Raw genomic sequence first — 26,289 nt, forward strand, 5'->3', positions numbered from 1 at the left:
CATGTAGATGAAAGGCATATAATACATGGGCCACTAGATTATATATTCCTCTTTTGACATAGTGTATTTAGAGATAGTATTACTTATTTATGCAAAGAATGCTCTCCAGGTAAATCTACTCATTTTCTTGCCCTGGAGAGTTTCTGCTTTATCTAGGAGAAATCTTGTTCTTGTCATTAAAGAGTGTTTCTGTTCCAAAATCCTTTTTTTTAAGAAAAGATCTTTGGCTGATGGTGTGTCTGGGATTTGGGGTTCAAAGAATATTGCCCCTGAGCCTATAATGTGCACTAGGGATCCTAAAATTAGAGCAGATGGTGTTTTCCAGACCTACCTGGAAATAAAAAGGGTTACAGTGGGGAGAGAAAAAACAGGACCAAGAAGGAGGAGGGACATTGTGAAGAGAAAAATGCAGAAGCTTGTAAATCAGTAGAGGGGACAAAGAGATCAAAACTGGGTATATTGATCCACTACAAAATTTAACTTTTCATTATTCATTGTTAACCTTGGGACTAAATTCACACTAATTATTGTAAAAAGGTACAAGGGAGTGACTCTAAAACCTTTCGATACTGTACTCTCTCCGCCACCAGTTCTTCCCTCCTGCCCCAAGGCTTCAACCTCACTTCTCCCAGTACATATGAAACACACAATCACATAATCACACAGATTCAAAACTCAAGTTTATTTTGTTTCTTTTTAAATTTTTTTTGTATTTTTCTGAAGTTGGAAACGGGGAGGCAGTCAGACTCCCGCATGTGCCCAACTGGGATCCACCTGGCATGCCCACCAGGGGGCGATGCTCTGCCCATCTGGGGCATCGCTCTGTTGCAACCAAAGCCATTCTAGCGCCTGAGGCAGAGGCCATGTAGCCATCCTCAGCGCCCGGGCCAACTTTGCTCCAATGGAGCCTCGGCTGCGGGAGGGGAAGAGAGAGACAGAGAGGAAGGAGAGGGGGAGGGGTGGAGAAGCAGATGGGCACTTCTCCTGTGTGCCCTGGCCAGGAATCGAACCCGGGACTCCTGCACACCAGGCTGACGCTCTACCACTGAGCCAGTTGGCCAGGGCTCAAGTTTATTTTGTAGGCACCAACACCAAACCCTAGCTCAGAATACCTCTGCTCCATTCTCTGATGTTGACCAGGTACAGAATTACGTAAGGAGAGACCAGACCTTGAAATAGGTGGCTATCTACATTTCTTTTACTCACAGCCTCAACTTCCCACTCCTAAATTATGACATTTAACTATCTACTTGTTTGAGAAATGACGCAGCAGAACATTCAGTTCTTGAGTTTTCCAGGTAGTGCCTGACCTGTGCTGGCTCAGTGGATAAAGTGTCGACCTGGAATGCTGAGGTCGCTGGTTTGAAACCCTGGGCTTGCCTGGTCAAGGCACATATGGGAGTTGATGCTTCCAGCTCCTCCCCACTTCTCTCTCTCTCTTTCTCTCTCCTCTCTGAAATGAATAAATAAACTAAAATAAAAAACCTTCCAGGTAGCATAGCATTTCTTTGTAATACTCATACTCATACACACTCACTCTCTCACACACACACACACAGAGTAATAATCCGTCAATAATTATTTTTTAAAGAGTGGCTAATTGGTAAATAATTCATGAAAAAGAACTGGGATCATCATAATCCCACAGAGAACTCTAATTAAATTAAGAACACAATCAAGAGAAAGACCACACACATTTACATACAACATGAATCTTTTTTTGTAGAGACAGTAGATTCTATTTTGTGCATTTTATACTAAAACAATACAAAGAAAAATCCCTTATGAAGAACTTGATAATTAATAATAATAATGGTAATGACAATAGTTAGTTTACTGAATGTTTATTGTCAAATATTGTGCCAAGCATCTGAGATAAATTATCTTATTTAATCCTCACAATAATCTTTTAAAAGTTACAGTTAGTAATTGTATAGAAGAATACGGTCTCAGGTCTTCCTGACTTCTGATTCTGGGCTCTTAACCCTTCTTTGCCAGTGATTCCCAAAACGAAGTAAGTGGTCACCACAGTTGTCAGGGGAATTATTTAAAAATGTAGATTTCTGGGCCCAACTCCAAACATACTAAATCAGACACTCCATCTGTGGCATCTGAAAGTAGAGAAACACAATGGCATCTCAAATATGGTTCGAATGTTCTTTTAAGACGCCAAGAGAACCCAAGTGAAGCAGTTGTCACATAGTTGTCTAAGTCAAATCATTTGCCTCAAATAAAATATCAACTCCTTATCCACGTGAACCTTTTCTCAGTACACAGCAGTCAGAAAGGTCTTGTTTGCCAAAAGGCCAAATAAGGTCATGGTCACACAATGTCAGCAACTAGAATCAAGCTGCCCAGTTATATGGGCTGTGCTATGCAAGATGAGAATGATACAGCGCAGCAAATCTGCTGATTCAGAACTGCTGAGTCAAATATCACCACAGAGAAGGCACACAACCAGTGCGGAGAGAGCTTATATTTCCAGTTAGGCTACGTTCACTGCTTGACTGATTAACATTTCTTAATATGAAATATCAAGTTGTAATTCCTGGAAAAACTCACTTATCTCTAGCTCATTTATTCATTCTTATAAAAATACTTAATAAATACCTACCATGTGCGAGGCACTAGACCAAACTCATGAGGCCTGTCCTCACAAGCAGAAAAGCATTCAGGCAGTGGAAATAAGGTAAATACTAATTAGGGGATCAGGAGTGTCTTCATAAAAAAGGTGGCATTTGAGCCTGACCAGGCGGTGGCGCAGTGGATAGAGCGTCAGACTGGGATGCAGAGGACCCAGGTTCGAGACCCCGAGGTCACTAGCTTGAGCGCGGGCTCATCTAGTTTGAGCGAAAGCTCACCAGCTTGGACCCAAGGTCGCTGGCTCGAGCAAAGGGTTACTCGGTCTGCTGAAGGCCCGCGGTCAAGGCACATATGAGAAAGCAATCAATGAACAACTAAGGTGTCACAATGCGCAACGAAAAACTAATGACTGATGCTTCTCATCTCTCCGTTCCTGTCTGTCTGTCCCTCTCTCTGATTCTCTCTGTCTCTGTAAAAAAAAAAGGAAAAGGAAAAGGTGGCATTTGAGCAACCTTTATTATTTAAATTATTTTAAATATTATTTAAATACACTTAAATGAGCTCTGCTCCTTGAAATAATTCAGTGTTGCCTTCATCTACACGATCAAAGCTGCCATGTCAATATTACAGTGCAGGAAGGGTGGAGAAGATGGGTAAGAAGGGTAAAATACAGGAAAAGCACCTTGCTTTTAAGTTGGAAATGACTGTCTCTTCTATACATACCCCAATGATTCAATCCAAACTCACAGTGGCACTTCTCAATGTAGGGAAAGCTAGAAATGCCTAGTTGGGCAGCCATATATGCAAAGAGTTATATGTCCTGAAGATGTAAGAGGTAGAAACGACTGAACTTGCAGCAACTATTCATCTTGGTGACAAGATTAGTCCTAATAACAGCAACTGGAAGACTGGGAGAGGCAGATGGGTCTTCGGCTTTGGAATGTCGTGCTTGAGAAACTGGTGAGACGTTTAGGAGTAACTGCACAAATAGGACTTGATGGAGTGCAGGCAAGCACTGGCTACAAAGAAAGATTTGGGAATTATAGCAGAGGGCCATGTGGAAACAGGAAGAGTAGATGAGAATACCAAGGGGAAGCAGTATAGAAAACCAGGGACTGGACAGTTCTGGCAGATGACTACATCCAGAGAGTAAGAAGAGGGGACGAGCTACAGAGCAAGCTAGCTACAGAAAGAGAACTGGGAGAGCCCATTGTCCTGCACATCAATGGAGAGGTTCAAGGAGTGAGCAGTGTGGTAACTGGCATAGAGAAGTAGCCGAGCACAAAGCCAGAGAAGGAAGCCTGTTGGATCAGTTAATGATATCACCAGTGACCTCTGGGAGAACGATTTCATCAGAACGGCAGGTGTTGAAACTGGGTATCAAGGATCCAAAAAGGGTAGTAAAGATGTAGGTACATTGGTACTATTCTTTCAAGAACTTTTTCAGAGACTAGAAGGGAAGAGAGAGGCTGGTCACTTGTATAAACAGCGAACTGGAAGGAAAAGAGACAAGTGAGGTTGAACATGCTGACTTAAGAGAGGACAAACAGAGCCAAGTCCCAGAGAGGACGAGGGCCTGGAAGGAAAGGGAGACGCAGTCATCGCAGACAGTGACGAGGAGCTGAAATGAGCATGAATGTCAGGTTGGCTGAGTAGCGATTAGCAGTCATTAAAAAGGGGGGCGGGGTAAGAAAGCAAAGGAAAGTAAGAAAACCTCTAGGCTTCCTAGGTTTGAAATAGGAAGACTAGGGAGATGTCAAACTAACAAAAAATTAATGTTTAGAAAGCTTTGACTTAATTGTAATGGAATATTCTATTTTAAAGAAGTATATTAATTGTTTTTAAAAGGTCCTGCTTTAATTTGGTTACTGGAAAATACCAGTGTCAAAGAAACTGAATAAATTTTTACCAGGCAGATTCTACTACTTAAAATGGATATAAATACTTGATTGGAAAGCAATGTTTTTCTCTCCCTACTGAAAGATCTATTCTAAGATTAGGAACAAAAATGATGAAAATAAACTAAGCACATTCTAATGGAGAAACAATTTGGTCCATGGTCCTTACAAACCTTTGTTTACAGTGAGAATAAAAAACCACACAATTATCATTAACAGCAACAATAACAAAAACATTCATCACGCTCACTGCTGTCAGAGATGTAAAGTGTTGTCTGAAAAGTGGGCAACTCAGCCAGGTAAGGGGATTAAGGCCCACTCGGATTCTGAAGCAGGGGCATTTGCTTGGAAAAACAAGATGGGTATCTCAATAGTTACTGTTTCTGGCCAAAGATCTTGCTTAACTCAATTAATTAGCTTGGACTTGTTTCTATTACATGAAGCCATACTTTTCTATTACCAAATGAAGAGTTTTTCATTTAGGACAAATTAGTACAAATAAATGAAGCAGCAGGGGACAATAGCTTTATCATTATTTCATTATTTCAGCTTGGGAAATATAAAAGAAGCATTGCATAGTTTTCTGTATGAAGCTTCTTAGTAAATACAGAAAACAATACTTTTTGGATCAGTGTGCTGATTCAACCAGCCCAGGATCTTCATCTCCTGATAGTGTCCATCAAAGAAGCCATGTAGGGCCCGTGAAGATGCAACCTTATTAGAATTACTTCTAATAGCCGATTTTAGATGTCATCCATAAGTCTAGCAAATTCTTTTAAACTGACTTCTTTTTTAGTCCACTCTACCAATATGGCAAATGCTGTAAAACAAGCACATGTGTGTGTGTGTGCATGCGCACACACATACTGCTTACTACATGCCAGCCACTGTTTTAAGTGCTTTTCACTTAAGTACTACCAACAGCAGCATTTTGAAGCAGCAGCAGATGAAGAACTGAGGCCTGGGAAAATAAATGAGGTGCCTAAAGACACAGAGCTAGAAATCCATAGGGAGGTAAGTTGAACCCCACTTTGTGAACATTTATCTATATTCTTTTATAACATTTAAAAAAAATTTATTGATTGACTTAGCGCAAGAGAGAGAGAGAAAGAGAAAGAAAGAGACATGAACATCGATCTGCTTTTGTATGTGCCCTGACCAGGGATCGAACTGGCAACCTCAGCGTTTTGGGATGATGCTCTAACCAACAGAGCTATCAGTCAGGGCTCTTTTCCGACAGTCTTAACCACAAAGCTATACTGCCTCTAGTGCATTGTTCTTTGAGTAAAGGCACTTCCTTCCAGACTCTGATTCTAACAGTTCTGGGTTTGGATGAACAACAGTGTTTTTGTCCTGCCATAGTACTTATGATTTTATAGATTCTAACCATATTCTTTTCCACTTTAATCTTTGCAATTTATAATACAAATTTTTGACTACCTTCATATGAAAGTTACCTCATTAATTACCATTTTGTTCGCACTTGTGTGAAATCTCCAACTCTGGTTAAACCTTTTTCAGAAAAGGTAACTAAAAAATGGCAGAAAAAATGTGAATATGCTATATTTTCAATCAAAAATAAGATCATACTATTGCTTTAATGTGAATCCCTCTTAACAAGTATTTTGCTGACTTGTTAACCCTTCTGGATGTCCAGTCTACTGGTAACAACCGACTGTAATCCAAGGCTTCTTCCCTGAATCAAAACTATGGTTTTCAGACAGTTTGAATTACCACTCTTTATACCATCTGCTATCTTAGAATGGGCTAGTAGCTAACTACTCTTACATATCAGAATAACTTCCTTGGAAATGATAGTTTATCACAATGTTACAGAATCACCCCAGAGGTATTTAAATTTTCACTATCTTTTCGATGTCTTCTCATGAAACTACATTTGAAAAATTGCTTTTTACTGCATAAGAAATAAGTGTGAGTAGAACATCTGTTCAATTAAATAAATACCTATTAAGCACCTACTCTTCCTAGTTACTAGGTTTGACAGAAATTGTCTGAGTGACCCCATACTTTTGGTTGTCAGGGGACCATGCCCACAAATTCCTACTCAAAAAATGCCACATGGTACTAAGAATGTCTTGGTTACTAATATTAAGGGCAAATTATACAGGTGTTTGTTTTTTTTTTCTGACAGAGACAAAGAGGGACAGACAGGCAGGAAGGGAGAGGGATGAGAAGCATCAATTCTTTGTTGCAGCTCCTTAGTCTCTTTAGTTGTAGTTATTCATTGATTGCTTTCTCATATGTGCCTTGATGGGGGGGGGGCACGACACGACACGACGACGATGATGAGGCTACAGCAAAGCCAGTGACCTTGGGCTTCAAGCCAGTGACCTATGGACTCAAGCCAGTGACCCCGCGCTCAAGTTGGTGAGCCCCCACTTAAGCCTGATGAGCCTGTGCTCAAGCTGGCGAGCTTGAGGTTTCAAACCTGGGTCCTCCACGCCCCAGACTGATGCTCTATCCACTGCACCACCAGCTGGTCAGGCCAGAAGGTATTTTTAAATAACTGTCTAGTCTAACATTGGAAATATTTTCATTACTTAAGAAGTGGGTGAAATCAAGTCAACTGTTTAAATATTTTGCTCTTAAAAAATAAAATGTAGTTAGCTTAATGCTGATTCTTTTTTTTTTTTTTTGTATTTTTCTGAAGTTGGAAATGGGGAGAGACAGTCAGACAGACTCCCGCATGCGCCCGAACGGGATCCACCCGGCACGCCCACCAGGGGGCGATGCTCTGCCCCTCCGGGGCCTCGCTCTGTCATGACCAGAGCCACTCTAGCGCCTGGGGCAGAGGCCAAGGAGCCATCCCCAGCGCCTGGGCCATCTTTGCTCCAATGGAGCCTCGCTGCGGGAGGGGAAGAGAGAGACAGAGAGGAAGGAGAGGGGGAGGGGTGGAGAAGCAGATGGGCGCTTCTCCTGTGTGCCCTGGCCGGGAATCGAACCCGGGACTTCTGCATGCCAGGCCGACGCTCTACCACTGAGCCAACTGGCCAGGGCCACTTTTCCTTTTTTTTTTTTTTTTTTTTTTTCTGCATTAGATGTTCATTCAAAGATCTTTAAAATATGTTAGGGCTCAAGTTCCTTCTGTAAGTTTGAGCTACACTTAGTTTTTAAAGAGCTACCATTCAGAACCCTCACTCCCACGTTATGCTGTTTTTGCCTTTTTAAAACATTTATTCTGAATAAAAGACATTCAGCTTGTAACTTTGTTATTTATTACTAGTCTCCCTACCTGAACTGATTTTTATTTAATCTGGGTTTTTTTTTAAGCTGCATAGACTTAATGGCATAAATGTTTACTTTTTTTTTTTTTTTTGTATTTTTCTTAAGTTGGAAACAGGGAGGCAGTCAGACAGACTCCTGCATGTGCCCGACCGGAATCCACCCGGCACGCCCACCAGGGGGCGATGCTCTGCCCATCTGGGGTGTTGCTCTGTCGCAACCAGAGCCATTCTAGCGCCTTGAGGCAGAGGCCATGGAGCCATCTTCAGCGCCCGAGCCAACTTTGCTCCAATGGAGCTTTGGCTGTGGGAGGAGAAGAGAGAAACAGAGAGGAAGGGGAGGGGGAGGGGTGGAGAAGCAGATAGGTGCTTCTCCTGTGTGCCCTGGCCGGGAATCGAACCCGGGACTCCTGCATGCCAGGCCAACACTCTACCATTGAGCCAACTGGCCAGGGCTTAATGCTGATTCTTAAAAGGCCTTATATAGTACTGGCAGATAGACCACAGCAAATAAATAAAAAAAGCCATTCTTTTTGCTGTATTTCTGTCATTATTAAGAGCAACACATGTATTTTATATACCTACTACATGGAAAACACTATGTTGAGCTCTCCTAGGGCCACGATATGTGGTACTACTTACCCAGAAACAAATATATAAGTCTTTAAAAAATATAAATGTAAGCCCTGACTGGTGGCTCAGTAGATACAGTGTCTGGCCGGTGTATGGACATCCAGGCTTTGATTCCTGGTCAGGGCCCACAGGAGAAGCAAACATCTGCTTCTCCCCGCCTCCTCTCCCTCTCTTCCCCCCTGCAGCCAGTGGTTTGACTGGTTCGGGCATGGCCCTGGGTGCTGAGAATACCTCAGTTGGTTCGAGCATGTCAGCCTCAGTTGCTAAAAATAGCTTGGTACTCAAGCATCGACCCTAGATGGGGTTGTTGGGTGGAACTTGGCTGAGGCCGCATGGTGTGTCTCACTAACTCCTTTCTTCTCAATCAAAAGAAATTTACATATGCATATACACATATGTATATATATGTATATGTATATATACATATATTAATGCAACTCTTTTTAAGCTGTGGAATCTGTGTTATCAACAAGATAGTGCAGAGAAAAACACCTTATTTGTTAGGTATATCCTGTCCAGAGTTTAACAAATAAAAAGGTCACTTGGCTGAGAGTAGAGTTACATAAGTTGTTTATACAAAAAGACTGTGCTTAGTTTGACTACCTAATTCTAGAATATACATTGCTGATACCATAGTGCAAAGAAAAACACCTTATTTGTTAGGTATATCCTGTCCAGAGTTTAACAAATAAAAAGGTCACTTGGCTGAGAGTAGAGTTACCTAAGTTGTTTATACAAAAAGACTGTACTTAGTTTGACTACCTAACTCTAGAATATACATTGCTGATACTTAAGCCGTGTAAACCGGGAAGTACTGTTGTCAATGCAAATCACAAGTCCTGATGTGCAATGAGCTTTCCCAAAGAATGCCTGGCTAATAGCCAAGCAAAAGTACATAATTTAAAACACTCAATCAGTATCATTTTGAGGCATTTTGTTTAGTGTTTAATAGCTTCTCCAGGGACAGGAAAATTACAAAAGCACATTGCTTTGACATGAGCTAAAATGAGTCATCGCTCGTCACAACATTTTTGAGGATTTGGCATTAATCTTCTGAGATGATAAACCATAAACAATTGAAATAAATATCAATTTTACTAACAGTTTAGCAAAGCCAGGCTACTCTTCCCATCAGAGCAATAAGCTGGTTACCCTAAAGGAAGGCACTATCCCGTTCGTACTTATAGCTATTTTGTTTTTTCCAAATAAGTTTCCTGAACAGTTTCAATGGCCATGTAAGGCTCCATGACTGAAGCAATGCTAACACTTACGTGAGTTTTTAAATAACAATTTAGAAGAATAGTATACACAATATAATCCTCGGGTAAATTCCAAAGTCACTGTCACCTAGTATTTCCACTCAGTATTCCTTGCACGCCAAGGTCCTACTACCAGAAGTCCTAATACCTCCAAGCCCTCTCTTCTCAGGCATGCTCTCGGGCCTACACCAATTCTTACTCCTTTAGACCAGTGGACCTAAAGCTTTGCTAAATACTAGGATTACCAGAGGAGCTTGGAAAAATCTCCAAGCACAGGGCAAACCAATAAACGAGAATCTCTAAGACCGAAGCACCGGTAATTCTAGTGTGCAGCCCAGTTCTAGTATCATGCCCTAGACTTGCGTGGGTAAGCAGAAAGAGGTAGGGCAAGGCAATGATCAACACTGGTACTTCATGGTTGTACTGATGAACAGTAAGTAGGGTAAAAAAGATTGGACTAAATAGCTGTTATTAAATTATAGCCTATTAGCCTGACCAGGTGGTGGCACAGTGGATAGAGCATCAGCCTGGGATGCTGAGAACCCAGGTTTGAAACCCCAAGGTCACCAGCTTGAACGTGGGCTCATTCAGCTTGAGCACGGACTCACCAGCTTGGCATGGGGTCGCTGGCTTGAGCATGGAATCATAGACATGACCTCATGATCACTGGCTTGAGCACAAAGGTTGATGGCTTGAACTCAGGGTCACTGGCTTGAGCAAAAGGTCACTGGCTCCGCTGAAGCCCCCTGCTCAAGGCACATATGAGAAAACAATTAGTGAACAACTAGGGTGTCATAACAAATTATAGCTTATTTATGGCACTGAGTTAAGAACATGGATTCTGAAGCCAAACTTCCTGAGTTGGAATCCTGGATATTCTATAACCTCTCAGACTGAGTTTCTTCATTCATTTATTCAATAAGGATACCAGTAGTATGTACCTTATAGAGTGCTATAAAGATTAAATAAATTAATCTTCATAAATATAGTGTTTAGAATAGTATTTTATACAGAGTAAGTACCCAGTAGGTATTAGTTGTTAACACCCTCCATCATCATCATCGTTATTCACATCTCATTAACACAAATGAGTTGAATGGCATTGATTTCCAGAATTTGGTCCTTATGAATTTTAAAAATGACATCACCATTATATGTGCATATTTTAAATTTTTAATTCTATAAATATTTACTAAACATCTACTATGTGCAAATACTGTTCTAGATGTGTGTTACATTTTCACTTTTCAAAAAGCATTCATATTTATTTCACCCTGAAATTCTGCCAGATTGGTTCTGACGTTAAAATTGCAGGGATTTAAAGATCCAAACAACCAGAACATCACAGATGGCATCTTAGAAATGTATGTATAATAAGAGCTAACTAGCTGAACACTTACTATGTGTAGGTGTCATTCTAAGCACACATAGGCCATAACTCATTTAATACAACAAACCTAAGAGAAAGGTACTGTCACTAGCCCCATTCTTTAGATGAGGAAACGAAGGTAGAGAGAAGTTATATAACTGGTAAATGAAGAACTCGTCAAATGCAGGGAGCCTGCTTCCAAAGCCATACTGTGACACGAATGTACATCGAGGGAAGGTGCTTGAAGTTGGACCATGGTGGAGTCACAGTGAAGATGGAGGTGGGAATCCAAAATGGCCATCATAACAATTTCAGAAACAGGACACCTTATATGTTATTCCTCACATTTTATCTTAGAACTAGTTTGTTGAAGGATGCAATGTTGGCTAGCAAACTGCTGAAAAATAAAGAGCCGTAATCACAACAGCTATCACACAGATTTCACAAATCCCCGAAACTGTTAATATGCAATAACTTATTACTTTAACTATACAGTCAATATAATTCATGGAGGACTTCTTTGTAGAAAGAATTAGGTGAAATATTTCCTACATAATCTTAAATTATGTGGTTTCCATTTTTAACTTTAGTGTATTAATATGTTTATAAGGCTAAAAGGATGCACCAAGTTAAGAAATGACCAAAACATCTGTAAATAACTTGATATTGAAAACTAGCAATCTGGTATTAAAAACTATAACCAAATGTTAGTGCAAAATAAAGATTTTTTATATGATGTAAAATGAAGATCAATAAACACCAAAATTTACTCTTAATAAATACTGTGAATATTTTTAAATTATTGATTTCAGAGAGAGGAAGAAAAACAGAGAGAGTGAGAGCATCCACTTATTAATGCACTTCAGTGGTTTAATGAACTGATTTGTTCCACTTATTAATGCATTCAGTGGTTTATTCCTGTATGTACATTGACAGGGGATTGAACCTGCAACCTTGGCCTATTGGGACAATGCTCTAACCCAACTGAGCTGCCTGGCCAGGGCACTAAAAGATATTTTTAGATGTAAAGAAATGAGTTACTAGTTTAAGGCTCTAAATAAATGCACATAAATATCTTCATCTAATATAATCAAAGCATATCCTTTGTAGCTGTCTCTAAAGCCCTAAATAAAGTGATTACATTATTTTTCTATGTATGTTTAGCCACATCAATTTTCAGGTGATCTCACATCAAAAGAAATCTGATTTATACTAATATTAATGATCATCTAATAGTAGAGTAGCTTGAAATTTACCTAAACTTGTATGAGCGCTTCAGGCTCAGTGTTCTTGAAGTATATCTCATTTAATTGTATTTTCTGCTATTCTTGTGTTAAGTCACATTAAAGCAAAGCCAAACAAATCTACCAGGACAATGTGAAAAACACATACATTTTTATGTGTGAGTGTGTATGTGTCAAATGTCCATCTAGCGAAGGACCGAACAGAAACCTCTCCAAAGAGGATATATGGATGGCCAAAGACATATGAAAAGATGCTCAATGCCACTAACCATCAGAGACATACAAATTAAAACCACAAAGAGCTATATCACCTCACACCTGTCAGAATGGCTATCATCAGTAAGTCAGCAAATAAGTGTTGGTGGGATGTAGAGAAAAGGAAAGCCCTGTGCACTGTTTCTGGGAATGTAAACTGGTACAGCCACGGTGGAAAGGAGTTTAGAGTTACCTCGAAAAATCAAAAATAAAACTTCCTATGATCCAGCAATTCCACTTTTGGAACTATATCCAAAGAAACCCAAAACATGAATTCAGAAGAATACATGCACCCCTATGTTCACTGCAGCATTATTTACAATAGCCAAGATTTGGAAGCCACCCAAGCGTCCGTCAGTAATGAGTGGATAAAAAAGCTGTGGTTACATTACACAATAGAACACTAGTACTTGGCCGTAAAAAGGAAGGAAATGTTACCCTTTGCGACACCGTGGATGGGCCTGATGAGCATTACTTATGCTAAGTGAAATAAACCAGTCAGAGAAAGACAAGCACCATATGATTTCACTCATATGTGGAATCTGATGAACAAAATGGATTAAGAAACAGACTCATAGGAAGAGAACAGACAGCTGTCAGATGGGAGGGGGTTGGGAGCTGGGTGAAAAAAAGTGAAGAGAATAAGCAAAAATAAAAAAAAAACAAAACAAAACTCAGACACAGGCAACAGTACCAGCAGAGGGCAATGGGGTGGGGGACGCAGGAGAGTGTCTAGTGGAGAAGAAGTGATGGCGGAAGGGGACTTGACTTGGGGTGGCAAACGACACAATTTAAGATAATGTACTATAAAATTGCATATTAAAAATCCATCTGTTAGAAATCTGTTACTATAAAAAAATTTTGTTTAGCCAATCTTCCTAGGTTTCTATTTTTAAAGAAAAATATTTTGAAAAGGATGAGATTGGGCATAAAGAATCAGAGCAAGCACGGCCCTTGGGGATTATGTAATTCCCTGTAGACCAATTCATTTGAAATATCTTTCATTCCACATACCCATAACACAGCTCTAAAAATAATGCTATCTACAATACAGAAATACAGCTTCCCCCAAGAAAATAATGTGTTAAAATGTGCAACAAAAATAATGTGTCGCATCTAAATTCTCAAATAAACATTTAAACAAAATTTCTCTTCAATATTTCCTTCTTTTTTGAAAGTTTGATAAATTAGATTGTCTACTTACAAATACATTTTTCTATTCTTTTTCTTTTATATATCTTTTTAGAAATGCACTTTGTTGGCTTATTCAAGGAATAAAAATACCAGTGTTAGAATATTAAATCTAATACTTTTGATGAATCCAAACTGGAGCAGAATACCTTTTCTTAACACAGTCCTCAAACGTTCCTGGTGATAGAGACAAGGAAAACATTTCATCCTGAGCACTGGATCCTTGCATGGTGGTTTCGTTACATGCACTTTAAGCAGAACACTTTGGCACACGATGGGGATAGAGTCTCTTACAGAATTGCCCTATAATTATAATCACCCATCCTGGACATCCACTTTCTGGGCAAGGTAAAATGAGAGAAAGTGATATGACAGGAAAATAGGAAACTAAATATAACCAGCTCAGAACCTCATCACTTCCCATTAGTCTCAAAAACAAATCATTAGTTTTCTACTTTCACTATTCTGGATTTCCTCTCTAATACACCATGTCACCTAAGTACTTCTTTAAAGGCATCCATTGTCTTGGCAATAATTTTAATCTTCAGAGAATGTAAACTATTCAAAATCTAAAACAAAAAAATAAGAAAAAAACTAGTACTAAAAATTCAAATGTTGGCATCAGGTAAATAAACATGAATTAGTTGATATATATGTATGTATGTATGTGTGTGTGTATATATATATACATATATATACATACATATATATAGCCAAACTATTTCTTTTTTTTTTTTTGCTTTGTTTTGAACTGCATTTATTACAGAACAGAGGTCAGCAAACTTTTTCTGTGAAGGACCAGTTAATAAGTATTTTATGCTGTGCAGGACAGATCTTACTGTAACTACTCAATTCTGCTATTGTAGCAGGAAAATAGTTGCAGATAATATGTAAACAATGGGTGTGGCTATGTTCTAAAACCACTTTATGGGCACTAAAATTTTTTTTTTTTTTTTTCTGAAGCTGGAAAGGGGGAGAGCCAGTCAGACAGACTCCCGCATGCGCCCGACCAGGATCCACCCGGCACGCCCACCAGGGGGCGATGCTCTGCCCACCAGGGGGCGATGCTCTGCCCCTCCGGGGCATCGCTCTGCCGCGACCAGAGCCACTCTAGCACCTGGGGCAGAGGCCAAGGAGCCATCCCCAGCGCCCGGGCCATCTTTGCTCCAATGGAGCCTTGGCTGCAGGAGGGGAAGAGAGAGACAGAGAGGAAGGAGGGGGGCGGTGGAGAAGCAAATGGGCGCTTCTCCTATGTGCCCTGGCCGGGAATCGAACCCAGGTCCCCCGCACTCCAGGCCGACGCTCTACCACTGAGCCAACCGGCCAGGGCCTAAAATTTGACTTTCATATAATGTTCACATACCATGGAATGTTATTATTTTCTTATTTTCCAAATATTTTAAAATGTAAAAAACATTCCTAGCTTGTGCATGGTACAATAATTGGTACTGGGCAGAATATAAAACTTAGTCATGTCTTTTCTCTACTATGTCCTGCTGTACATATAGAAACTTTGACTACAAATAAAATGTTTCATTTAGACTACCTTCTGAGGTATGCATTTATAAAGCATGAGAATTACTATTAAAAAATGCCAATTATGTCAATCAAAATAAAGCAGGATACTGGGAAAGAAGGTACAGGTACAGAAGAGCTGGGTTCCACACACTGACATGTGTTTAAACCATATTTACAGATAGAGACATATTAAGAAGTCCTTTGTTCATGCTAACATTATTCATTGTTAAGGTTCAAATCAAAGACAACACCGACTGACTTTTTTCTCACAACCTAAACAACTGAAGTCAAGTTTTTTTTTGTGTTTTTTTTTTAACTTTTTTTTTTTTTAATTTTATTTATTTATTTTTAGAGAGGAGAGAAAGACAGAGAGGGAGAGAGAGGAGAGACAGAGAGAGAGAAGGGGGGAGGAGCAGGAAGCATCAACTCTCATATGTGCCTTGACCAGGCAAGCCCAGGGTTTCGAACTGGCGACCTCAGCATTTCCAGGTCGAAGCTTTATCCACTGCGCCACCACAGGTCAGGCTGAAGTCAAGTTTTATCAAGCAGTTAATTAAATATTAGAAACTTAAAGGCTGATAATGTTCTCTGTTATAATCATTTTTAAGCAAAAAAATTTTGTTCTGAGGAAATAAATTATGTTTCTCTAGTACTTTTCACCAATATAACAACAGGCTGTAGTTAAATTTTAGAGATAAACCATATTTTCTATTTATTAGCCATGGGCAACATACATATAATTAGAATTTGGCTTCAGAGCCCTAAGTAGATACTGATTTCTTCTTGTTAAGAAAATGATTTTTTTTTTTCAAAGTAAATCATGTGCTTTCAATTTGTTAGAGAGTAAATATTGGCTAATGCATAGTTTGTGGAACAAAAACACTGAACCCTTGCCCTTTAAGGTAACTTGTGGAATCTTAAAATATTGAGCAACGGTTTAGTTGCTATGACAACAAATATATCATATTGTTATTGTGGAATTATCATTTAAAAAAAGAGCATGCCTGAAGACATTAATTTGGGGCCCATTCCTGTTTTCAGCCTTTCAAAGTGACTGTTCTTAAGTGCTTCCCCTATTTTGTTTTTACTACTTTAATAAACAATCATATTTCTTGACTAGGTTCTGTCTTTCCCCTTTTGAGAACCTTTCTCTCAAGACATCTGTATGTAGCTTAATGACTTAAGATGCCTGCCATTCAAGAAAAAACAAAGCAAAGCAAAAACAAAACAAAAAAGGAAAAAACCCTACAGAATATATACATTCTGCACACAGAAATGCTCTCCTTATGGGGCACGCAGACTGTTTAAAGTAAAACAGCCCCTCTATGGAAGAGCATACCAATTATGTGGCTAACATCAGGGCAACAAATTTCCCCTTGCCTTCCTATTGCCATATGCCTGTCATTTTCTCCCTATAGTTTCCATTCACTGTTTCAAACATATGTTGCCACTTATTTGCAGGAAAGGAATCTCTGAACTACCCCCTTTATGTATGATGAAATGGCAGACGGAACGGAGCCAGAGAGAGCCGCATTAGCAGTTATTCACACTCTGTTTTCTCTTAACTTCCTTTTCTCTAAAGTTTATTCCTCATATGCTTGGAGGGATGTGTAATCATAAAGACATCCGTGACTCATGCTTTAGAATATGGAACCACAGTAATTCCCTATAGAGCAAATGGTTCTCTCTTCCACTGAGCTGCATGCCTCCCTACAAAAAGCCTATCTTTACAGCTTAGCACTTGATCAAACATAGGTGAGGGGCTTCTTTGTCAGAGCCTCACCAAATACCAACATTCTTTTCTATTCTAGCAATCACTGCCAGAGTTTACCCAACATTTAACCAGTCTTTTTAATAAGGCACCTGCTCCATGGGTTCAGGTTGCTAGGAATTGATTTGCCTTGAGTCAAGAAGAGAAAATACCATGGAGATTAGTAAAGAAGGAGTTTTCTGCCAAAGATGAAGGGGATTTGTGGAGATAAAATGTGGAAGTCTGGTGTAACATGTACAGTAACTACGAACGACATGTACAGTAACTACGAATGGACGCTTAGTTCAGTCTGTACTGATTGCCCTCTTCTGGTTTACAGAAACCAATCTATAGGTCAAAAGTATTGCCATAGATTAATAGTTATGTTACTGTTGAACTAAGTTCCTTAGACTGTGCCTGGCAGATACTACCAGGAATTTGGTTTTTCTGGTAGAGGAGCTAGGCCCCTGCCCTGGCTGGATGGCTCCGTCGGTTAGAGCCTTGTCCCAAAGCATAGAGGTTGCCAGTTCGATCTCTGGTCGGGGCACATACAGGAATGACAGCTCGATGTTCCTGTCTCTGTCTCTCTCTCTTCCTCTCACTAAAAATCAATCAATCAATAAACATTAAAAAAAGAGAGAGAGACAGCTCCCCAAAATAAGGTCTTGTTCACAAGCAGAAAGGAAATAAAGTACCCTGAAAAATCCACAAAAAACAGTCCTGTTGAGTGACAGCCCGCTAAATCTATGAAGCCAACTGCAAAGCCAGTTGAGTTATAGTTTATCCAAATGGCAAATGGTTTCAGCTTTTTCCAGGCATGAACATGGATGGGTGACTGCAAGTTGCCTAAAAGAATATGCTGTCATGTTTAAACCTCACAGAGCTAAGAATAAAATATATTAAGTTGAATGATTCTAGCCACATAAAATACATACAGGCACAGACTCTCCACTGCCTAGCCAAATCTGTCACCAGACCAGCTCTTCCTCAAATCTAATGCATCCACAACAGAGGAGCAAATGGGCAGAACTTGGCCTGAATTCTGAGTGCCACCTTCCCTCATACCTCTCGAGATGCAGAACTTCTTCCTCTGAGTGAAGAGGGCACTTTATGTACCTGTGTATTTCATGTGGTGTTTATCTCCTCTTCCATATTAATACCTCCAACCAACTCCTAGCTGTAAATTCCTTGAAGCAGGAGCTTTGTCTTATTTTCCACCATAGAGTACAAAACCTTGGAAATAATAACGGAAAGGAAACGAACTGAATTTACCTACTTATAGGCTTGTTGTATGTTAAATAGTTTTCTTCTCAAATTTATTTCACTTGAGACAGTAGGTATTTAATAAGTGAATGCTGCAAGTCCACTCACCCAGCTTCAATAAGAAGAAAAGTACAAAAATTAGTATAAATACTTGTGGATTCAGGAAAAAGGGAGTCAGATTTTTTTTTTTACCTTAAAATGCCATTGGGGTTAGTGATAAAAATCTAATTATATTTTAATATATTTATGTTAGTAAACGAAAATCATTCTCATTAGCAAAGAACTTTACTTCTCATATAAGCATAAATCAATTATCTAAAAGTATAAGGGGTTGTAAAGATTAAGGCATTTGGAAGTTACTTTATGAAGACTGCCAGTTCTGATAAGTTGCATTAAAACAATTAGTTATCTGCTTTCATCAAACAAACTACACAATTCTTATATGTTCACTATGATAGAAAAGAATCCATAAAAATTCACCTTAAATAGCTGCTACCTAGTCTAAGATCAGGGAGGAAGACTTGAAATTCTACAAAATGGACAATAACATTTTTGAGCTTACCATTCAAAAATACCTAGGTTCTAACAATGTTGTTACTAGAAATGGAGATACCCAAACGCAGAAGGATGTGTCCTCAGAGTCACCCGATTTCCTCAGAGGAACACCTTAAAAGCACAGACACACAGAGCCCCCGGCATGCATCTAAGCAAGGCATTGCCACTCCTCGTTCACAGGCACCTCTGCAGACCCCCACTCTTCTTTGGGAACGGCCAAAGGCTTTGTTCTTTGAAAGCTGACCAGGGATATCAAGCAAATATCCGACTTAGGGTGAGTGTTGCAGACCTATTCACTCAATAGTTAAAGATTGTTAAGAACTTCAAGTCATTCCCTCCTGAAAATCATCTTCAGGATCTCATTCCCCCAACTCTTAGCTTGAGGGTACAGCATCTACAATACAGTGATAAAGAAAACGCGCACACACACACACACACACACACACACACACAGAGGCAGGTATTATAAGAAACACTCACACACATATGCATGGACTCACATTCACCTACTCAAGAAAAATAATGAATAAAAAATATGCAAACAGAAATAATGGTTTCTATGGTATTTAAAACAAACTTAGGCCTGACCAGGCAATGGTGCAATGGATACAGCATCAACCTGGAATGCTGAGGACCCTGGTTCAAAACCCTAAGGTAGCCGGCTTGAGCGCAGGCTCACCAGCTTGAGCGTGGGATCATAGACATGACCCCATCATTGCTGGCTTGAGCCCAAAAGTAGCTGGCTTGAAGTCCAAGGTTGCTGGCTTGAGCAAGGGGTCACTGTCTTGGCTTAAGTCCCCCTAGTCAAGGCATAGAAAGAACTAATCAGTGAACAACTAAAGTGCTGCAACTACAAGTTGATGCTTCTCATCTCTTTCCCTTCCTGTCTGTCCCTATTCTGTCTCTTTCTCTCTCATTAAATAAATAATAAATAAACAAATTTAGTTACCAAAGCATATCAATAAAGCAATGATCTGACAATAATAAAATGGTAACATCCCAATAAATAGCCTTAGGCTGGTGACTTGTTTCTTCTAACTAGAAAGTTTAGGCCCTGGCCAGTTTGCTCAGTGGTAGAGTGCGGCCCAGTGTGTGGATGTCCTGGGTTTGATTTCCAGTCAGGGCACATAGGAGAAGCACCCATCTGTTTCTCCACCCCCCCCCCCATTGCTTCTCTCTCTTTCTCTCTTCCCCTCCTGCAGCCATGGCTCAAGTGAGTTGGTCCCAGACACTGAGGATGGCTCCATGGCCTCCATTTCAGGCACTAAGAAGAGCTTGGTTGCTGAGCAATGCCCCAGATGGGCAGACCATCACCCCCTAGTAGGCCTGCAAGCTGGATCCCAGTCCGAGTGCATGTGGGAGTCTATCTCTCTGCCTCCCTCCCCTCACTGAATTTTTAAAAAAAGAAAGTTTAGGCTTCAGCAAAATCAGAAAACACTGCCAGCAAAACCCTCAATAATATTTCTATCCACAGAACCTCTAATGTTTTGTTACTACTTTGGTTCTATTCCAAAACTAGTTTTCATTTTTTTAAAGGTAAAAGAATGATAGTGAATTAAGAGAAAAGGAACGATCTGGGGAGAAAGGAAGTAAACTTATTACCTGAACTCATTCTAAATCAGAACAACAACATATAGAAACATGAGCCAGTAGGTCAGCATAATGATCGGTTAGGTCAGCATAATCATTGCTACTTATAGCTGAGATTCTTAGAAGCACTAACACTATGTTCTCACACAAATTTCATGAAACATTACACCGATCCTAAAATTAGAGATGTGATGTGACATTCTTCACATAAGCTAAATAATTTTCCAAAGTATTTCTGCAGTCAGTAGTGATAGAGAGACCTAAATTCATTTTGTCAAATATTTAATATTCTATAAGAATAAGCAGAATAAATTTACCGCACATGTCTAAAGAAAAAGATCAACAAATGACACGATATTAACATTCACTTTCCAAAGAAAAAAGGAATTTCTTATTTTACCAATAAAAGGCATTACATCTGTTGCATCTACTCCATAGCTGCTAAATGCTCAGGGCAAAGATGAGTCTCCAAAATAATGGCAAGAGTTAGAAAATCAGTGGGGAGTTTTCCTTCCCAAAATTAGTGATATTTTAGTTTGAAGACTGATGGATTTAAATGCCACAAAATTTAACCCTAATCACCTCTAATTTGGAGGGGTGGGTGTGGAATGGAAAGCATACATCTGTGGGGACAAGACAGAATTTCAAATATGAGAGCTTCCTTACTTCCTATTTTGGCTTTAAAACTCACTTCATCAAACAACAGGTCATTCACTCACTTAGAACTACGTACAAGTCATCTAGTAATTTAAAGACAGCAACATGAATGTCCAGATCAGCGTAGTGTGTTTGTGTGATTCACCCAGTCCGTGAGCACTGCTGAACTGTGCTGAGCAGAGTGTCTCTACAGCTCTCTGTGAGGTCAGCGTCCATGGAGATCTTCCTACCCCTTATGGAGAAAATTGCAGACCAGTAGTGTGCTCAAAATTTATATAAAGGAGAAATGAAAATAATAATCCACTGAGCCCATGAGTTATATGAGTGTGAACCTATGTCCAAGTCAGGATTAAAACTGGTCTACAAACCAGTCTTGTTACTCTTCTTCCCTCTAACCGTTCCAGACAATAAGACATACAAGCCTTTGGGTGGGTGGCAGGAGAGGTGGTGAGTTATGGGAGGGGTCTCCTGGCTCCTCAGGAGACAGCAGAAGAGTTGTCCTTTTTCTATCTCTGGGGTGTTGCATGTCTGGATGTGGTGCCTAGAACTGCTGAGGCCATCCTGTTTCCAGAGTGATGAGCCACCCAGGGGAAGAGGCCAGAACCACAAGAAACTAAAGAAGCAGAAGCAACATGTCATGTCTAAAACCTGCCCTAGATTTGGATATTTTGTTGTAAGATATTTCACCATTGCTTAAGCCAAAAGGAGTCCAGGTTTTCTGTTGACTACAGCTAAAAGCATCCTACCCAATGTGTCATTTCCTTTTTGTTATTCACTTTTTTTTATTATTAAGTGAAAGGTGGGTAGGCAGGGAGGCAGAGAGACAGACTCCCACATGTGCCCCAACCAGGATCCACCTAGCAAGACCCCTACCGGGCAATGCTCTGCCCATCTGGGGCTGCTGCTCTGTTGCTCGGCAACCGAGCTATTTCAGCACCTGAGGCGAGGTCATGGAGCCATCCTCAGCACCCAGGGCCAACTCACTCCAACTATTAGAGCCATGGCTGCAGGAAGGGAAAAAAGAGAGAGAGAAGGAGAAGGGGTGGAGAAGCATAAATAGTCACTTCTCCTGTGTGCCTTGACTGGGAAAAGAACCCGGGACTTACACATGCCAGGCCAACGCTCTACCACTGAGCCAACTGGCCAGGGCCTGTTACTCACATTCTAGACTACTTAGAGGACAGTCCTCAATGCAAAACAACAAGTTAAAGTCACCATATGCTGGGATCTCTTGCAACATGTGAAGCCATCTTACATTACATGATGTTCTATATAAAACTAGAGACTTGCTGAATGCTCTGTCCAAAGCTCTTGGATTTAAGTTGGAGCTACTACCTAAAAGTGGCATACATACCATGAGAATAATTTCCCTTGGAAGCACCTGGAATGAAACTGCAATATTTGGTTTCTCACAGCGGTTCATTAAAAGTAGAGAGGAAGGTTTCTTTATCTTTTCTTTTTATTTAATTATTTTTTTAGTGGAAGCTTTCTTTAACTCTTATAAGCCATCTCTCTCTACACTGGGCTCTGACTAATTTGTGTTTGCCTAAACAAAGGAGTAACTATTGTAAAAAATCAGACAAATTATCACATTTAATAAAACATAACTACATAGTGGAAGTAGATCATAGCAATCTTAGACAGTAGATCTATATTTCTATTAACATGAAGACCTACCTAACAAAGGCCAATTAGCTCTAATATATTCATTTGAAATCATTCCTTTAAAATATTTCTTACATAGTTTTCAGTATTAGATTATTATATTGTGCTACTCTAAATTTCTGATGGTTAAATTGATTAGCTACTATAAGCCATTGTCTGACTTCAAAACAAAACAAATAAACAAAAAACACGGAAGTGCTAAATAAAATGTTTAAAATATTCTAAAATATACATCCCTCAGATGGCAAGTTATTGGGAATATTCAAAGGCCAAAGACTAAATATTAAAGTTAAAACCCAGTGAGATAAGCAAAACACCAAAACTGCCTTTAATTTTCTTGTTTTAGAGAGAGGAGGAGACAGACAGGAAGGGAAACAGATGAGAAGCACTTTAGCTGTGCATTGATTGGTTCTCATATGTTCCTTGACTAGAGGACTCAAGCCAGTGACCTTGGACTTCAAGCTAGCGAACTTTAGGCTTAAGCCAGCGACCATGGGATCATGTCGATGATCCCACACTCAGGCTGGCAACCCGTGCTCAAGCTGGTGAGTCCGCACTCAAACCGGATGAGCATGCACTCAGGGTGGCAACCTCGGAGTTTTGAACCTGGGACCTCAGCATCCCAGATTGACACTCTATCCACAGTGCCACCACCAGTGAGGTCCCAAACTGGCTTTTGCTCTGAGAGCATGTTTTGAAGTCTGGAACTTCTATTTTAGTTTTTATGGCATAATAGGGCACAGAGAAGGAAGAACAAATCCTCGGGTCCTCCAAGCCCCACATAAAGCTGGGATTTCAAAGTGCTGGATCCATTAGTGTGAAGGTCACTTAGAAACAGAAATGACCTCTAGGAAGCATTAAGAAAAACTGTCTTCCCTGAACTACAGCATTAGAAGTAAGGGAGAAATAAATTCCACTGAGGATTTATAATAACAAGCTAGGTCACATGAGAATTTTCAGTGCAAATTCATACAAACGAGGTGGTCCAAAACCAAAACCAAACAAACAAAAAACCCTGAGCCTAGATATTCTGGCATTGGGCAAAAAAGAAAAAATAAAGTAAATCTTCTCTAGAGGAAGCCACCTTCAAGCCACAGTTCAAAGAATTCCCACATTTAAAGTCCTAAGATGTATAACTTTACATTAAAAATTCAAATAATCTACAATGATTGAAAGTCAGAGAAATGAAAATAGAAAAAGGGATGATGATATTTAAAGATTCCAGGCATTTAAAGGACCAGACAGAATGAAAAACATAATATATTAAAAAGGGGGTGGGGGTAAGATTTCTAGTTAAAAGAGTAATAGACCTGTAAAAGCCAAACAAATTAGGGGGAAGAAAAGAAACTTTTGAAAATAAAAAATATAATTGCGGATCGGCAATGAGAATTAGTGAACTGGAAGAAAAATCTGAATAAATTATAAAATATAGCCTGAAGAGCTAATGAGATGACCAACTGGAAGAGTAGTTAAGGGATAAAAAGAGTTAAAGGTCTAACATGAGTTTTTTTTAAAAGATAAGGAGAGCCCTGTCCGGTTGGTTCAGTGGTAGAGTCGCCTGGCGTGTGGATGTCCTAGGTTTAATTCGCAGTCAGGGAACACAGGAGAAGCAACCATATGTTTCTCCACTCCTCCCCCTCCTCTTTCTCTCTCACTGTCTGTCTCTTCCCCTTCCGCAGCCATGGCTTGATTGATTTGAGCACATCATCCCTGGGTGCTGAGGATGGCTCCGTGGAGCCTCTGCCTCAGGTGCTAAAAAATAGCCTGGTTGTGAGTATGGCCCCAGATAGGCAAAGCATCAGCCCCAGACAGGGTTGCCTGGTGGATCCTGGTCAAAGCTCAGGAGGGAGTCTGTCTGTCTATCTGTCAGTCCATCTCACTGCCTCTCACTTGGAAAAGAAGGGAAAAAAAAAGATGAGAGAAAAAATTTTCCAGAAGTCATACTGATGAGTTAATACTGGCTAAGAATTTTCTAGAACTGAAAAACAAAACTAATCCACTTATTTAGGAATCTCAATGAAATCCAGAGAGAATAAAAATAAATCTATACTTATCTACCTAATAATGAAACCGCAGAATATCAAAGACAAAGGGAAAATCATAAAAGCAGCCAGAGAAAAGGAATGACAAGTGGACTGATGATTGACTTTAACAATAATGTGGGAAGCCAGAAGTCAGTGAAATACCTTCCGTGGGCTGACAGAAAACAAGTGTCAGCCTAGAAGTCTATTCTCAAAATTACAATCTAAGAACAGTATAGAATAAAAACATGCTCAATTTTTTTTAAATAAAGGAGCATCTGCAAAGAGCTGACTTCCAGTAAAGGAACTTCAAAAGGGTGCATTTAGATGGAAGAAAAGTGATCCCAGATGGAAGTCTGGAATAAAAGAAGAAAGGATGAGCAAAAAAAGTGGTAAACATACTGTTATATCTAAAGCAACATCAACTAAAAGAGCAATAATAAATAATGATGCATCTTGTGGAATTAAAAAAAGAACTATAATATATGACCACAACAATATAAAATTCGGGAGGGTATGCTCAGAGTACAAGCATCCCAAAGTCCTTACATTTTTAGAGGAGGATTAAAATTCCGACCAGTTTTAAACTTTGACAATTTAACTTGTGAGGAAGCCAGTTCTCTGTTCAGAATAAAATGGACTTGTTGAGGAGGTTACAAACCCCTGGAGCTGTTCAGTACTAATAAAAGTTCACCAATGACAACTAATAAATATGCACCAAGTCCTGGAAAGAAGGTGGAAGTTCTCACTTGAGAAGAATTCAATATTATATGCGTGGACACAAGACTTTTGAAATCCCGTCCAATTCTGTATTTTATCATGTAGATTGGATATGTAATGACATAAATTACAGTAGGATTTATCAGAATGACCAATTGGCAGGCATGTAAGACAATGATGTTAAATAACAACACAGAATTAATATCTAAATTTTTGGCCAGACTTGTCAACAAATGGTCAATCTTAATGGCTGGAGTTGATTACCAACAATATATAAATCTCCAATTTAAAAAAATGCAATAAAACGATTGTGCTGTTAATCAGTAAAGTGAATAAGTAGCTCATTAGTGCTCCAAATTAGTTCTGCAGTTAGTATAAACCTAGGAAAATTACTCTAATATTAATTAGGATTTCAGGTATACAGTACTCTTTTTAACAGTTCTAATCCCATTGTTTAATTAAGCCAATTTTTATTTTTCACGTTTCCCAACAGAGACGCAAACCCAGAAAACATGGTGCTGAGTACCCAATTTACTATCGAACTTGGGGCTAGTCCTTTAGCCTCTCGGAGCCCCCAAAATCTCATCTATTTTAAAGGGAGGAACAAGAGAAGACAACAAAAAGATGTTTTCTACGGACTTCTTACAGTCTAAAATGTGACTTTATGAAACAATCATTCAAAGCACATTTCTTAGTCTTCATTGTTCAGTATTTTTCCCAGTGAGGACATCTTTAGCCCTAATATAAGCAGTTGAAGCATTTAGTCAGTAACAACACCATTGACTGCACTGAGACAGTTGAATTCCATCCTTGGTGGAGTCTGGAAGAAGTTGCCTGATGGAAGGAAAGTGTTCTGCAGTTAGATACCACCTTCAC

General features: G+C 39.6%; 2 protein-coding genes across 6 annotated transcripts in view; one reads left to right on the forward strand and one right to left on the reverse strand.

Moving 5' to 3' along the window:
- Nucleotides 1-26,289, reverse strand: part of CMSS1 (cms1 ribosomal small subunit homolog) — a 419,693-nt gene that overhangs the window by 325,797 nt on the left and 67,607 nt on the right. The gene's annotated exons all lie outside the window — the stretch shown is intronic.
- Nucleotides 1-26,289, forward strand: part of FILIP1L (filamin A interacting protein 1 like) — a 317,903-nt gene that overhangs the window by 232,367 nt on the left and 59,247 nt on the right. The gene's annotated exons all lie outside the window — the stretch shown is intronic.

This window comes from Saccopteryx leptura, chromosome 8 (genome assembly GCF_036850995.1).
Source record: "Saccopteryx leptura isolate mSacLep1 chromosome 8, mSacLep1_pri_phased_curated, whole genome shotgun sequence".
Classification (NCBI taxonomy): Eukaryota; Metazoa; Chordata; class Mammalia; order Chiroptera; family Emballonuridae; genus Saccopteryx; species Saccopteryx leptura.